This window comes from Taudactylus pleione, unplaced genomic scaffold (assembly GCF_031769625.1).
Source record: "Taudactylus pleione unplaced genomic scaffold, aTauple2 ptg000155l, whole genome shotgun sequence".
Classification (NCBI taxonomy): Eukaryota; Metazoa; Chordata; class Amphibia; order Anura; family Myobatrachidae; genus Taudactylus; species Taudactylus pleione.
In genome coordinates, this window is record NW_028284557.1 from 9,587,236 (window position 1) to 9,605,538 (window position 18,303).

Below are 18,303 nucleotides of genomic sequence, written 5' to 3' on the forward strand. Positions count from 1 at the left end.
TAGTTCCCATGAGGGATGTAACAATGCATTGTCCCTGGATGAGAGCAGAGTTACATTCCATAATGCCAGACTTTCCCAATCATAGAAAAGAGTAAGCTAAGTGTCAGAAATTTGTTAAGGACTTAGGTAATGCTCATGAGCCAACAAATAAAGATTGGCGAGTGGTGTTAAGGGCATGTCTTCATCCCAATACCGATGTGAAAAAGTTTATCACAGCTTGTGTATTGGATGAAGATGTACCCTTAACTGACGAGGATAATCAGGCTAACATTCAACGTATAGTCACACAATTGACCGTATATTTTCCAGTGATAGTTAACTGGAGCAAGATCTTCACTATCAAACAAAAAGATAGTGAATCTGCAGCAGACTATTTCACCAGGGCGCTGCAGATGATATCTCAGTACAATAGGATAGAAAATATAAAGGGTGATATACACCACAGGGAGGTAGCTGTAACGGTACTCATGAATGAGCTCAAAGACACTCTAAAAACCAGGGTGCAAACCTCTCCAGCCTAACTGGAGAGGAATTACTGTAGATGCTCTTAGAGAGGCAGCAATAGACCATGATAAGAACATACTTAGGAAAAAAGAGACACAAAGCAAAAGGTTAATGGCTGTGAGCATTCAGGCTTTAGAGGGTTCATATACACAGCCACAAAACACATATTTCCCTGCACAATTACAAGATCTCAACACATATCAACCCGCACAGCCACGAAACACATACCAAACATGAAGGTGTTATAATTGTGATAAAACAGAACACTGGTTTGATGGCAAATGTATCTCCTGTAATGGTAAATTTAAAAGGTGGTAGGCAAGCTCCAAAAATCCCTCAGTACCCGTTAAAACCAAAGGTAGAGTTAGGGGTTTATCCCATAATTGAGAGGTTGTTACAACAGGGGATTTTAATTCGTACAGCTAGCCCAGCCAATAGTCCAATTTTTCCAGTGAAGAAGGCTGGGGTGAGGGGCTATAGATTAGTACAGGACTGTAGGGGTGTAAACAAAGTAGTTGAGAGCCAATTCCCCGTAGTGCCCAATCCAGCTGTTATCCTCATGCAGATCCCATCATCTGCAACCCACTTCACTGTCATTGATCTATGTTCTGCCTTCTTCTCTGTCCCTCTGCACCCTGACTGTCAATATCTCTTTGCATTCACTTACAGAGGGATACAATATACATGGACACGATTGCCCCAGGGTTTCATAGATAGCCCCAGTATTTTCTCTCAAGCCTTACACGACTGTTTGCAATCTTTTCAGCCAGCCAATGGATCTGTTCTAATTCAATATGTAGACGATTTGTTGTTGTGCTCTGATTCATTTATGTCATGTTTAAATGATACTAAACTGTTGTTGCTTAATCTCTCACAAACAGGGCACAAGGTTGCAAAGGACAAATTACAGCCATGCTAGGCTAAGGTTAAATACTTGGGACACTGTCTAACCCAGGGGCTGTGACATTTGACGACTGACAGAATAAAGCCATACAGACCGTGACATTGCCGCAAAACCAGCAGCAAATCCGTACCTTCTTGGGCATGTGTGGATACTGCAGAACGTGGATCCCAGGTTTTTCTATTTTGGCATTACCATTACAGGACTTAGGACCTCATTCAGAGTCGGTCGAATCGGCCGCACGGTCGTAAGCCACCGATGTTCACTATACTGCGCATGCGTAAAGTTCGCAATGCACGTGTGCAAACTAGCCTCTACGATCAGAAATTTCTCTCTCCTTGAACACAGCCAGGTCGGTAGTTTGAGTGAAAGATTGAGGCGTTTGTGGGTGGTAACAGGGGAAGGTGCTTGAAAATGGGGGAGTGGAGATCAGAACGCAGGCGTGCCTAATTATGCGAACGGTGTTTTATGGGAGTGCATACGGTTTATGGGAGTGCATAATTAACAAAGTAGCGTCATGGCACATGTGACATGGGAGGTTTTTACACTGACATGATCATAGAGCTTAAGAGAGGGTATGGTCAACCTTAAGCTCTACGACCAGTTCCGATGGTTCCCGATGGTCTCGTAATAATCCTTATATGCCCGGAGATGACGTGTAATGCGTACGAGAAGGGGGCATATTTTTTTGAATTCCGGCCGCTTCCTCCCCTTGGTCGGCCAGCTACCGATCCGAACTTAGGGACGCAACTTGCGAGGGAATCATTTGCATATCCGGCCCCTTTTCCCGTATGACCGTGCGGCCGCTTTGACCGACTCTGAATGAGGTCCTTAGTCTCATCCTCAAAACCCGACCATGTCACACACACTGAGGAAACAGAGCAGGCTTTCCTTAACCTTAAGGACAGCCTGATGAAAGCACCTGCATTGGGAATACCAGATTATGAAAAACCTTTTGATTTATATTGTATGGAGGCTGATGGCTGCGCTGCAGGTGTCCTCACACAAAAACATGGTGATGCTAGCAGACCCGTAGCATACTACAGTGCACAATTGGACACTGTGGCAAGATCACTCCCAACATATTTAAGAAGTATAGCAGCAACCGCTCTTCTGGTCAATAAGAGTGAGGATGTAGTACTAGGTCATGATATGATTGTATACACACCACATGCTGTATCTGCTTTGCTGAATTCTGCCCAAACCAGACATGTTTCTTCAGCTAGGTTCACGAAATGGGAACTAGCTCTAATGGCACCTGCAAATATCACCATTAAGCGGTGCAATACGTTAAACCCCACAACGTACTTACCATATGTGCCTCAGGATGCACAAAGGGTGGAGAGAGGTGAGTCGCTGGTTGAAGTAAGTTTTGCAGGTATACTGATACACATGATTGTATGGCGTATTTGAATCAGACCTTTACTGCAAGACCTGACATACGTGATACACCATTAGAAAATGTAGGTGTGACAGTTTACACAGATGGGAGTTGTCATAGACAAACTGGCACAGGAGAATTATGCACAGGTTATGCTGTTGTAGATGACAAGGATGTTGTAGAAGCTGAACCACTTGGTCCACCTCACTCAGCACAGGTGGCTGAACTTGTGGCATTAAGGATAGCGTGTGAGCTGGCAGTAGGTAAGTCAACTAAAATCTACACTGACTGTAGGTATGCCTTCGGGGTAGTACACAATTTTGGGGCTCTTTGGCATCTGAGAAATTTTATGACATCAGCAGACACACCAGTTGCACACTCACACCACATAAAAGGACTCTTAACAGCGATCCAGCTACCAAAGGCAGTAGCTGTCATCAAATGTAAAGCCCACACATGTGAAGAAGACCCGGTGTCATTGGGCAATAACAGAGCAGATGAAGCTGTCAAGTGGGCAGCAGGGTTGCGCCTTAATTTAATAACTGATAAAGTCATGGTCTTCCAGACAATAGACATGCAGAAATTAATTGAGATGCAAAATTTGTGTTCCCTACAGGAGAAGGTGGTCTGGAAATCGAAGGGATGTGGTCAGGAATCCTCTAGACTCTGGAGAGATGGACAAGGTAGGCCAGTTGCTCCCAAGGCATATTACCCAACCCTGGCTGAGGCAGCGCATGGTTTGACTCACCTAGGAAAAGAAGGTATGTGCAAGTTAGTCAGAGCATACTGGTGTGCACCTGGATTTTCTTCTCAGGCTGAAAAGAAGGCAATGTCCTGTTTGACTTGCTTGAAAAAAAATGTCGGGAAGACAATCCCTACTGAACTATCCCATATGCCTCCGACAGATGGTCCTTTTCAGGTAATACAAATTGATTTCATCCAATTACCACCCTGCAGGAATCTCAAGTATGTATTAGTTTGTACTGATGTATTTTCTAATTGGGTTGAGGCATATCCAGCTGCCACTAATAATGCTGTTTTTACTGCTAAAAAGATTGTTCAGGAATATGTATGCAGATACGGTATCCCTAGAATCATAGAAAGTGATAGGGGTACTCATTTCACTGGAGATGTTTTCCAAAACATGTGTAAGCTTATGGGTATTAATAGTAGACTTCACACCCCCTACCGACGCAAGCCAGCGCCAAGGTGGAGAGGGTAAATGGTACTATTAAGAACAAGCTGAGTAAGATCATGGCTGAAACTGGATTAGGATGGCCAGAAGCCTTACCGCTAGTCCTCCATAGCATCAGGACCACTCCTAGACCTACTCTTAATCTGTCCCCCTTTGAGATACTGTTTGGGAAACAACCTCATTTGATTATAAGTCCACAGGATGATTTAAAGAGTAATAACAAGGTTACTGTGAAATATCTTATAAAAATGAGTAAACAGCTGAAACAGCAGTATCAGAAACTGAAAATGTTGTTACCTGATATGCCAGAAACAAACTGTCATGATGTTGAACCTGGAGAATATGTTATGATCCGAAATTTCTTACGTTCAGGTTGTTTGACAGATCGGTGGGAAGGTCCATATCAAGTGTTGTTGACGAGTACAACTTCCTTGAAAGTGGCAGAGAGAGATACCTGGGTCCATTCCACTCACTGCAGAAAGGTCAACCACCCGGTGTAGATACAAGGCGGAGTCAAGACAGATAATGTGGACCTGTCGATTGTGAGCCTGTTCCGGGAGAGCTAGAAACTGCAGTGGAACACCTGGGCTAGAGGAATTTGCAGACCACTGTTCCAGCAATGGAGTGGCGGGCTGGGGTTGAGTTTCTGTTTCCTTCCAGGGTTCTCATCATCCTTGTTTGATTTCCTGTTTCTGTGACGGAGGACAGATGATGAAGAGTGAAGCTAATGGTGATGTCGATGGAGCGGGGTCGGGAGAAGGAGCAATAAAACTATCAGGGTGGTATTTGGTCAAACTCAGTACAGTAATTGTTATGAGATCTGTTATCTTAGAAACTTGGAGTCAGTGTGAAGGGTTATTGGCTGAGGAATACTGTATGTGTGCAACCTGTGGATCCCTAATTGATGAAAAGTGCATCCAACTATGCCAGTCCAAGAGTAATCTGCATTTCGGCTAGCATCCTTTAGAGGATTACCATTCCTTAGTGGGTAAGGTCTTAAACCAGACTGAATGTTGGGTGTGCACTCACATGCCTCAGGGACAACATAATGTAGGTTTAGTACCATTCCCATTAAATGTCTCGGAGGTTCTTGGATTACAAAAGGGGAAAACCCTGGATGGGAAATTCAGTATGTCCAAACCTCCAAATTTTAAGCTCCATCCATATCAAGTAGATAGATCTCTCTTATGTTTAAACATCACCAATTTCAACAAACCAGGAAGTTGGGAGGTGACCGGGAACAACCAGACAATGACCTTTTCATACAGAGCTGATAAAGAACCACTAGATGGTAAACTTGTATGCAATATTACTACCAGTGGGAGATACACGTAGTCCCATCAAGGAAATGGTTGGCAGAGTACCAGTAGGGTACTGTGCAGATACTATGCAACCGGAGACATGTATCAGTCAAATGGGATATGATCCTTTGTCAGAGAAGTGTGTTTAATGGTAGTGATGTATTCTATCCCTTATGTACTCCCAGACGATGTGTATTTTATATGTGGAAGGAAAGCGTACAAGTGGCTCACTCCGAGTTCTGAAGGCTTATGTTATCTGGGAAGGTTACCTCCAGAGGTTATGACTCTTACACATGGTGAAATGCTGGGTATTCATAAAAACACACCATTACCATATATTCATACGCAGTATGAACACCGTGACAGAAGAAACATGATACCTGGTGAAGTACATACAGCCACGCAGTTAATTAGCAAAACAACTGGCTTCCAAATTTTGGTAGCATTGGATCCCACCAGGATCACTCGGGGTACTTTAAATTTTAGATACATCCACCTTGCTAAATTAATAGATAATATCACCGAGATGTATGATGGCACGTTCAGGTACACATGTAAGGAGCTACAAGCCTATAAGAAAGAACTTGTGCAACATAGACTAGTGTTAAACTATTTAACAGCTGTTACTGGTGGATACTGTGTGACTCTGGCCACCCAAATTGGTGTCAAATGTTGCACGTACATCACCAATAATACTAGTGATCCCAAGGAGGTGATAGACCAGAAGATGGATGAGATTCTGCAGCTGAAATGGGAATTTCGAAAGAACCATAATACCTCATTGACTGAGGTGGAGGAAAAGGTAGAAGAGTGGCTCTCATGGTTGAACCCTGTAAAATGGTTCTCTGGTCTAGGAGAGTGGGCACAGGAAATGGTTACTACATAGGTAAACTACTTATCCTTATACTTGTTGTCATCTTAGTAATTGGTATATGTGTCAGGTGTGTCTTAGCTGTGTTGCTGTGTTGAAGTGTGGAAAATGTACCACTAAGGTGAATAGTAAAAATTAAGGCCCTCATTCAGAGCCGCACGCTATTTGCGGTCGTTCGTTTAAAAACAAGGGGTGGCTATTTAAATGATCCGTACGCACATTGCAGTGTGTTCACACCTCTAAGTCTGAACGAACGAGCAAAACATACGCTCGTTTATTTGTTAAAAACGCCCCCTGGCCGCACGCATCCTACGTCATGTCCGCTATTTATTAGATTAATCGAGTACATCGACCAGCGTATGAACTGCTCGCTATTCTTGTGGTTGGTGTTTGCTACCACAAATTTGCGTGCAGTTCTGGCTATAAAATAACCCAGTGACGTGGTCAATGACGCTGCTGTTTTAAATATACACACCCATAAAACGCCCGTTTTGACCTTTAAGCACGCCTGCGTTCGGATCTCCACTCCCCATTTTCAAGCACCTTCCCCTGTTACCACCCACATACGCCTCATTCTGTCACTCAAAATAGCAGGCACTCGCTATATAGCGTACAAAGGATTTTCGGCCGCACTGACTGGTTCGCGCATGCGTACTAAAAAGCGTACGCATGCGCAGATGTGCAAACATCGCTCGGAACGAGCGTACTGCCGCTAACGAGCGGCTCTGAATGAGGGCCTAAATCTTGATGGCGGTGGATGGTGGTGATGTGGATACAAAGGTTGATAAAGAACTGCATTACAATCCTAACATTGAATGTGCCTACAGATAATAATATGCTAATAGACTAAGTCATGTATAATAATAATTATTTTAAATGTTCCATTAAACATCCTAGATAATGTAGACATATAGGTTCAATGAGATCCACATCTTACCCATAGTCCCGTATAGATCCACTGAGTGCGTATAAGGGTTGTTCTACCCTCTTGAAATGCATTATTAACGGTTCAATGTCCGACTTGTGTCACACTGTTTAGAACATTGAATAATACATTATTATGCATGACTGGAAAGGTTAAGATCAGAATGTGATAGTTTTATGTTTGCTATCAAATTGTGGCTGCCGACGTCAAATAATTGAGTATGATCATTTGCAATTATTTTCTGATGGTCTAGTTGTCTGTTGTCTGATAAAGGGTAAATCGTACGCTACTTTGCGTCGGCGCAATCCAATTCGCTAAACTGCGAACCCACCACACACATACACTGATTCACATAACGCACACACAATAGACATATCCTTACACATAGACGCTCGTATGTGTAGCCACCTGTGTACACATAGACGCCCACGTGCGTCCTCACATACATACATATGAACATTTCCTACATTAATGCACAGACGCACATATGCGAACGCATATGTATATAATGGTTCCTATTTACAATAAATTATTAAAGGTCTTTTTAACAAGTAATTATGATGTAATGTGTACGTAAATAAGATATAAGGTTTAGAACATAGTAGACATGTCATGTTTGGTATTATATTAAATCACTGTTCATTTGCAGATCTCCGTTTCTATCAGCAAGGAGATCGCATCATGCGTCCGCAAGTTATGAACTATAGAGAGTTATTGGTTAGCATGTTAAGTATTTTTGTATGTAGTGTCTGTAGCCAGTTTAACCAGTTCTTCGGCGGGAAACTACACAAAGCAACGGTTGAAGAACTAGGACATACCCCTGAAGACACTGTATGGACTAACCAATGACCAGGATGACCAGGAGCAAGGACCAATGGAATTATGCCAGCTTGTCTCTATTGTTCTATCTGTGACCTGTAAGGTATAAAGGCTAGTGCTCTGGGTAGCATAAGGGAGTCATTTTCCCTTCTTTAATGACCGCAGGCTTCAGGATTGATGACTGAGAACTGGAACCAGAGCGCTAGCGTATGTATCGGCTGTACCTTGTATTTTACTTGCTTTTTGCGCTAATTGTTTAGATCACAGCGCGTTATACTTTTTCTTGTAAAATATAACTTTTTGTGCTTTGGAACCACAATTTTTTATTGGAAAGCAATTATTTCAATTTAGCGACTTGAAGCGCTAAATAGCGACATTTAAGTATAGCGATTAAGGGGTATCCATTATATATATATATAACTAACATTTATATTAGTAAACTATTCAATTGCCACATCATTCCTAATGCTGGGCATACACTATACAATTATCTGTCAGTTATCTGTCCAATCTGACTGGTTGAAATTAAAATCTGGTAATGTATGGGAGCAAATGACAATCAACTATTTGCTCACTAACACTGGAAAACAGACAAAAATGGTTGTTCAGACAAATTGGTTATAACACACGAATTTAACCAATTTGAACATTTTTTTTTGTCCTTTTTTCAGTGTTTAAATCCATATGATCGACTGTCATTTGATCCCATACATTACCAGGTTTTCATTCCAACCAGCAAGATTGGACAGATATCTGACAGAAAATTGTATAGTGGATGCCCAGCTTTATGCTGGGCATGCACTATACAATTATCTCCTAGTGTACATGTATGTATAAAATTCATATTATTTATTCAAATCCTTGAATGATGCATTCACTTGTATTAAAAATTATAAATTAATTCATAACATTCTTCAAAAATCCATTTCCACTGTCTCATTCAAGCCTTCTGGAAACATTGGCCCCCATTTATTAACGAGTTTTATCACCAAAACGAGTGATAAATTTCACTGTGTAAGATAAATGGTGCTCCAGCCAATCAGCTCCCAACTGTCTTTTTTCTAACAGTTGACAGTTGGGAGCTGATTGGCTGGAGCACCATTTATCTTACAAAGTGAAATATATCACTCATTTTGTACATAATGTATGTATCCAAAAAGCCTCATGGATACAAAGTTTTCAAACCTTTTGGGTCTCTTGCATGGACCAAACTAAAGTGCATAGACACACTATGCTTCTCATATCCATTAAGTTATTAGGGTACAAATATCAATACAAAACGTTCATACAATAACGTTAATCATATATATGCAATGTATATGCAGAAAGGTACAACATGACATGTAATTGCCAAAATACTTGTGAACATATGAAAGCAGACATATTAGAACAGATAGAAGTATTCAACCATTCTAATATCTAGACTCGATGGAAGAACGTTTATGAGACCAGTACTCACTCCACTCAAACCAGCGGATTAGGGGATTAGATGACGAAGATGAGTATTGGCAGCCTGCACTTTGAAATTCACAGTGGGCCTGCACCTTAGTTTCTATTGTATCCAAAGTCGGGACTATCCCCGTATGCCAATGATGGGCAATTAATAATTTGGTAGTTATAAGAATATGACCTATAATGTAACAGTCATTATTAGAAAAGTGTCTAAAGAAATATGAAAAATAGCCACATGTGGATTAGGGGGCACTGTGACGTTAAAAACCTTAGATATAAGACCAAATACTAAGACCAAAGACCAGATATAGCTGGGCATGACCAGAATATGTGAATCAGATAACCCTCTTGACCACAATTACGCCAACAAAGATTTGACACTAATGGCCAAATTCTATGAAGTTTAGCAGGGGTTAGATATAATCTATGTAAGAGTTTATAATAATGTTCCACATGAGTGATACATTTTGAGAGTTGAAAACACGTACAAAATATCTGATTCCAGTTCTCCTCTGTAATTTGGCATGCTAGGTCTAAGTTCCATTGAGCTAATGAAGGTAATTTCGCTGGGTTCTGCAAAGTTAACAATAAGGCATAGCACCACGATATTCCTCCCTTAAAACTAGCTTTAACTAATTTAGCATAAATATAGCTAGGAACAGTAAATACTGAATGTGTATCCGGTGTGCAAATGAATAGCCAGTGACAGAGCTGAAGATATTTATAAAAATCCTTATCTGAGATGGAGAATCTCTCCTGTATTTGAGTAAAGGGAAGCAACACTCCATCTATGGTAATCTCCCATAATGAGAACACTCCCTTTTCAATCCATACGTTGAGGTAAATATCAGGAATGAGGCAGGCAATACCTGCCAGAGAGAGATCAGTCATAGGGAAAGATAGATCATCCACCTTGGACATTGCCAGACTCCAAGCTTTACGAGTGTGAGCTACAGCTGTTGGGATGGGAAGTTTATAGGGCTTACTAGATATTGACACCCATAAGATATCAGTCATGGGAAACGGGGCCAACCTATGTCGTTCTAGCACAACCCATGGCTTCGGACTAATTCTAACAAACCACTCTCCAATCTGAGAAAAAAGGCTTGCCCATTGATAATATTGCAGGTCGGGGAATGCCAGCCCTCCCTCCAATTTTGGGAGAGACATAATTTTTCGTGCTAAACGTGGTTTCTTATTTTTCTATACGTATTTGGTGAAAATCGCATAGAATTTGTTAAGTAAAGAATTAGGTAGGAGGACAGGTATAGTCCTAAACAAATATAAGATCTTAGGGAGGAGCACCATTTTAAGAGCTGCAAAACATCCCATCCAAGATACCTCTTGCATCATCCAACCTTGTAAAGTCGCTCAGTAAGGGGAAATAATTACACGGGACCAGGTGTGATTTGTATTTCCAGGTAAGGCTCCTATCTTGCCAATAGTAAGAGTACAGGTATCGTAATGCTAAAACAAGGTCAGGGGATGTGTTTATCGGGAGGGCCTCTGTTTTGGATGTGTTCAATTTGTAATAAGATACTTTCGCATAATCTTCTAATATTATATGTAACTGTTGCAAACTAGAGATAGGATCTAAGAGGATATCATCCGCGAAGAGGCAAATTTTATAATCCAAACCATATAATTTAGGTCCTCGTATATCTTTCTTAGCTCTAATAGTTTCGGCAAAGGGTTCTATAGCCACGGCGAAAATCAATGCGGATAAGGGGCACCCTTGACGAGTGCCATAATATATAGGGAGGGTTGAAGAAAGCATACAGTTTACCATAACTCTAGCAGGAGTAAAGGGCCAGAATGGAAGACAGGGCTTTACCGAAAAACCCAAATTGCTTTAGCACTGTTGTTAATTATCCCCAATGAAGCCTATCAAAGGCCTTCTCCGCATCCAGTGATAACAATAGCAAAGGTTCATCAAAAAATGGAGAAGGACTCAATCACACTGATAACACGCCTGGTGTTGTCTGGTGCCTGTCTACCACAGACGAATCCTACCTGGTCCTGATGGATAAGAGAGGGAAGCCATGGACTCAATCTATTAGAAATTAGTTTAGGGTAAATTTTATTGTCAGTGTTCAAAAGCACAATTGGCCGGTAATTAGAAATCATCGCTGGGTTCTTCCCTGGTTTAGGAAAAGCCACTATTCGGGCTTCCAATATTTCTTTAGGGAAAGACCCAAGTTCGGAGGTTTAATTAAAAAGATGGATTAAGACCGGGGTCAAAACATCCTTAAATTCTTTATAGAACTTATTTATATATCCATAAGGACCAGAGGCCTTACTCAATGGCAGAGAGTCAATAACCATTCCCAATTCCTGCTCCGTCCATGGTCTACCCATGGTCTACCCAGAAAGTGGACAGAGTCTTCATTCAGTGTAGGAAAATGCACACTGGATAAAGAACTAGCAATACTTTCATATGTGGGCTGTGGGCCTTGGGGATAACCAGAGAGATTATAAAGATTAGAGTCTCTTGTTAATTCTTAAAAAAACTAGGGGCCAATATATATCACTACCAGGATTAGCCGGGAAATGTTCCTATAGCACGGCTTAAACAAGGAGATCTGCTAACCTGTTAGGTGGCTCCAAGTTGTGTGGCTGTGCCACTTACTAGAGATCACATGTACTTATTCTTGCAGAGACACCTCACACAGTTTTTTCATTGGTGTCTGGATTGGTGAATATAACACCTTTCATCATTTAATAGAGATATACATTATCCAAGTGCTGTTTGGGAGCTATTCACATACCATTGATAAAATTCATATGTTGCAATGTATTGAGACAATTGTTGTAGTATATATGCATAAATGTGTGTTTTATATATGATATTAGACTTATTTTATTTTCTAACTGCAGTTCAGTTTTCTATGTAATAAATTGACAATTAATATCAGCTTCTGGGAATCCTGAGTGTTTATACTGGCGCAGACACATTGTATCTTTTGCTAAATACAGTCAGGTCCATAAATATTGGGACATTTCATATTTTGGCCTCTATTCACCACCACAATGGCTTTGAAATGAAACAAACAAGATGTGATTTAACTACAGACTTTCAGATTTAATTTAAGGGTAATTACATCCAAATCAGGTGAACGGTGTAGGAATTACAACAGTTTCTATATGTGCCTCCCACTTTTTAAGGGGCCAAAAGTAATGGGACAAACTAAACAATCCTAAATCTAACTTTCACTTTTTAATACTTTGTTGCAAATCCTTTGCAGGCAATTACATCCTGAAGTCTGGAACGCATAGACATCACCAGACGCTGGGTTTCATCCCTGGTGATGCTCTGCCAGGCCTCTACTGCAAATGTCTTCAGTTCCCACTCGTTCTTGGGGCATTTTCCCTTCAGTTTTGTCTTCATCAAGTGAAATGCATGCTCAATCAGATTCAGGTCAGGGGATTGACTTGGCCATTGCATAACATTCCACTTTTTAGCCTTAAAAAACTCTTTGGTTGCTTTTGCAGTATGCTTCGGGTCATTGTCCATCTGCACTGTGAAGCGCCGTCCAATGAGTTCTGAAGCATTTGACTGAATATGAGCATATAATATTGCCCAAAACACTTCAGAATTCATTCTGCTGCTTTTGTCAGCAGTCACATCATCAATAAATACAAGGGAACCAGTTCCATTGGCAGCCATACATGCCCACGCCATGACACTACCACCACCATGCTTCACTGATGAGGTGGTAAGTTTTGGATCATGAGCAGTTCCTTTCCTTCTCCTTACTCTTCTCTTCCCATCACTCTGGTACAAGTTGATCTTTGTCTCATCTGTCCATAGGATGTTGTTCCAGAACTGTAATGGCTTTTTTAGATTTTGTTTGGCAAACTCTAATCAGGTCTTCCTGTTTTTGTGGCTCACCAATGGTTTGCATCCTGTGGTGAACCCTCTATATTCACTCTTGTGAAGTTTTCTCTTGATTGTTGACTTTGACACATATACATCTACCTCCTGGAGAGTGTTCTTGATTTGGCCAACTGTTGTGAAGGGGTTTTTCTTCACCAGGGAAATAATTCTTCTGTCATCCACCACAGTTGTTTTCCATGGTCTTCCGGGTCTTTTGGTGTTGCTGAGCTCTCCGGTGCATTCTTTCTTTTTAAGAATGTTCCAAACAGTTGATTTGGCCACACCTAATGTTTTTGCTATCTCTCTGATGGGTTTGTTTTGATTTTTCAGCCTAATGATGGCTTGCTTCACTGATAGTGACAGTTGTTTGGATCTCATATTGAGAGTCGACATCAACTGATTCCAAATGCAAATGTCACACCTAGAATCAACTCCAGACCTTTTATCTGCTTAATTTATAATGAAATAACAAGGGAATAGCCCACACCTATCCATGAAATAGCTTTTGAGTTGATAGTCCCATTACTTTTGGCCCCTTAAAAAGTGGGAGGCACATATTGAAACCGTTGTAATTCCTACACCGTTCACCCGATTTGGATGTAATTACCCTCAAATTAAATCTGAAAGTCTGCAGGTAAAGCACATCTTGTTTGTTTCATTTCAAAACCATTGTGGTGGTGAATAGAGGCCAAAATATGAAAATTCTGTCAATGTCCCAATATTTATGGACCTGACTGTATATAGGCCTGTATCTGCTGTCGACTTCTGTGTAATATGTACTGGGTATGATATCCTCCAATGAGAGTACAGGGAATAAGGGAAGGCAGTAGTGAAGTACCCCACTCCCTATTCTATGGGGTAAAGTTACTAAAGTGAGAGTTTTTAGAAGTGGAGATGTTGCACATAGCAACCAATCATATTCTAGATATTATCTTCTAGAAGGTGCTAGTTAAATGTAGAATCTGATTGGTTGCTATGGGCAAAATCTCCACTTATAAAAACCCTCACTTTAGTAAACTTACCCCAGCTCTATGGTAAATAGAGAACATCAGCAACAGGATACCTGCACCATGGATTATTTTCCCACTTAACCCTTTCTTTGTTATCTTCCTTTCAAGTGAAAAGAGACTTGGGGCCAAATGTAATAGGGTGAGAGTTTAGAAAATGTGAGAGTTTAGCAGTAAACTCACATTGGTCGAGTTTTATCTTCAATATAGGAAAACATCTGAATGTGAGTTTAAATCGTGAGAGTTTTTTTTAACCTAATACCATGTGAGTTTGCATGTTCTCAGACTCTGTTACATTGGTCGAGTTTTAAAAGAGAGATTACTGCTAAACATTTTCTAAACTCTCACCCGATTACATTTGGCCCTTAGCATTATTAATTTTCTATATTTATGCTTATAAATGAAATTGCAGCTAATATAAAACATTTTTTTTTATGGGGGGGGGGGGTCTGAGTACAAAGATTATGCTATATGTAATATGCAAGCTATTATCTCTTTATTAAGGGCCTGATTCAGAGATGGACGCAATGGTGATTATGTATGCAAATTGAGCGATTGTTTGCCATTCCGCATGCATATAAGCTACACTGCGCGTGCGCAGCGATCGCACTGTGATTACGGACGCATGGAGGAATCCATTGCAAAGTCAAGCTAGTGCCAGCGTTTGGGGGTGGTAATGGGGAGTGGTCAGAAAAACGCAGGCGAGCCTGTCCGTTTAAATGCCGTTACATGGGCGTGCATAAATCAGCCACTGCAAGTGCATACGCAGCATGAGCCCTCTGCGTGAGAGGAGAGCTTCCGAGTCTGCGGTTGGTCAGACCTGCCGCAAAGGCAAGATGGCTGCCGAAGTGCGTTGATGGTACCGATATTTAGGTCACGTCGTCACACGCAGGTAAGAAGGCAGCAGTGGGCATCTTTATGCTCAGGTGATCTTTGCAAACATTAGCATATTTTCGCAGCTGTGTTGCGTATGAAAACGCTGCTGCGATCGAATTAGCGTCCATCTCTGAATCAGGCCCTATGTTTCAATTATATTTTCTTATATTTTCTTAACCGCTATAAATCTGCTAATATAACGTGGATAACACGTCACTACAAAATTGTCAAAAGCCCATGTGATGTGGGTAGACTAATCAATCGTATATCACTTGATGCACATGTCTCTACATATCCCAAGTTTAATGCTTGCTCACCTTTTGAATTACTTTCAGTGGCAAACGCAGGGTTTCTAGAGGGGGGTTTCCAAATGCTTGATTTTACCGCGAGCGTGATCAGTCCACGAAGAGGGCATAACTAGCGCATAAGCAGCTTTAATATGCGTCATACAAAGTGTATTGTGTCATAATTCAGCGTATACAGGACCAGCGATCACAGTAAGCAATTAAATGCAGCAGTAGGGCCATTCTGCCTGAGCTGAATGTTTTTATGTCACGTGTGGGCACCATTCCAAAAGTCCAGGAGTCTGGGAGCAGCAGAAGAACCTAGCACTGCCCTGGACATATATGTACATATTGGTCTACTTGTGCACTGGATATTGTATTATTATACAGTATTAATAATTAACCCTATTGATGGTCTGTAGCAGTCCACCCATAACTGTGCATGTTTTCCAGATCTCCTAGTTGGAACACAGGTGTATTTATTGCTGACTGACCCATGTTAAGAAATCCAGAGGAGGTGCTAATTATTTAATTTGTGATACTGAGAACATGCAACACTAGTAACATTCTATTATATTACTATTTCTATTGTGGTGATGGTGTGGGCTGGGGAGGGGGGTTTCCAGATAACCGTAAACCCCCTTGTGTTTGCCTATGACAGCCGTGACAGACGGTTCTCTCAGCCAATAAGCATTAAGCCCATTGAATTTAATGGGACTTTCTAAAATGGGCGCTCGAGGCAAAACCTCAAGACCCGACAGCGGTCCGGGGTAGGCAGGGAGATCCCCGAAATTCGGGTGGGGCCCAGTTCCAAGAGAACTGGTCCCGCTCATCTCTAATATTTATAGTAAATACTGCTGGTGTATGCATGATAATGTACCAGATCAATAACAGCAATGCAATGTACAAAATACACCATAGTCCTGTGCAGTAAAGTAATTCAAGTGCACAGTCTGGAGCCTGATCCCTAGAAGAGGGGGTGGGCCCCCAAGCAGAGGGGCTCACGGGGGGTTTCCCCTGAACCCCTGTGGGCCAGTCCGACCTTGGCAGTGCTATAGCACTTTATACAGACAGGAGACACAACACCCTATTATCACATGATGATTATTATCTTTTATTTGTTGGGCGTCACAAGGTATATGGCTATGCAGCACTGTACAAGAAATATACATTAAAAAAAAGCAAATACAATGCCCAACGGTGAGAACAAAGCATATATACAAAAGCTTTTTTTGAAAAATCTCCTGGACTGGAGTGAAACGCTTCGAAAGGGTAAAAATTAGAAGTGATTATTATTGCTGCTTCACTGTTCCTATTTGAGTGCCACACGCTTTACAAGGCTTTACTACTCAGACTGTGTTCAGCATTCAAACAGCACAAGGATAACAAAGCGGGAAGAGGCCAATTGGAGGTGATCACCCATGGCTATCTGTTAAGAATTTTACGCTGCAACACAGTGGGAGGAGACCAAACGGAGGTGAGCACACACTGGGGGGGTATTCAATTTGGATGCGAAAAGTCAGTTTCAATTATCCCCGTATTCAATTACAAAGACTTTTCGTCGGTTCGAAAAGTCTTTGTAAAAAAACGGGGATAAGTTTTCACCATGTTTTACCTGGCGAAAAAAAGTGCAGAATTGGGGTTTAGGGGTGCAGGCTTAAAAACAATAGCCTGCACCCCTGGGAATAGCCCCTAAAAAGAAAAAAAGTAAAAAAAAAAAATAGGGACACCCCAAAAAAATTATTTTAAGTTTGGGGTAAAAAATAAATACATTGGGGAACAGTGTTTAAAAATAGCACAATAGGTTCAGGGGTATTCTGTAAGCATGCGGCAGGTGTTTTCTAGAATAGGCTATTAGCGTCAGGTGCATTTTTGCAGAATTTAAAAAAAATTAGTTTAGGGACTTAAAAATATGCTAGTACCCTTAATCATGTACCCCAAATTTGATGAGACCACTTTTAAAAACGAAAAAAATAAGCTAAGTGCTCTTCTGCATCACTTATTTAATGTCAGAAAAAAAACACCTGCCGCGGCTATTTAAAAATGCAGAACACATTCTGCAGGGGTAAACGGGGGTACCCACAGTGACCCCCCCCCCATGTCTGGACATCATTAGGGGGTTCCCAGGATTAATTCCCAAAAATTCCCCTATTTTTCCCGATACTTACCTTTCCGCAGGCTCCTGTTTTCGCCAGCTCCAAATTAAAGTGGGCACGCGCCCGATACTTTATCCCCAGAAAAGCTCCCTAATTGAATACGGCCCACTGTGTCTAAGCAGCTATCTGTAACTACTGCACGCCGTGAGCCCTGTTACTTTTAGTATGATTATTTAGCAGTGAAAGAGATTTGGCTGTAAATTATTTGAGCTAGTAATAGAGTTAATATGGTGCACTTGGTCTACAAGCTCCCATAGGGGACTATTTAGCATTGTTAGCAGTGTGATCTGACAATTATCATAAGTTATCACTGCATATCATGGAAATAAGAAACAACATTTTGGTGTAAACTTTTTATCAGAACAGTGCCTCAGATAAAAGCCAGCTCTGGCAAAGAGTAAGTACTAAAGTGTTAGCTTATACAGAACCAAATCAACAACAGGGCAGGCAGGCAGGTGGTTGCCCATGGGCCCCAGACAATGGGGGCATATCCCACATAGCTACATTACCTGTTTGGGGTAAACTGTGGTATAATGTAAACAGGGGTTTCTGCATAATGTGAACTGGGGGCACTACAGTGTGTTTAACACCTTGGTGGTGCTGGTGGTATTTACACATTATACTTTTCAATAACATTACCAGCATATGATATCATATTGACAATTTTATTGGTAGAGGCCCCCACAAGTTAGTTGCCCTGCATAACAGTGCACTGCGACCTGGTAACTGGAAGTGGCTCACCCCTATCTCTTTC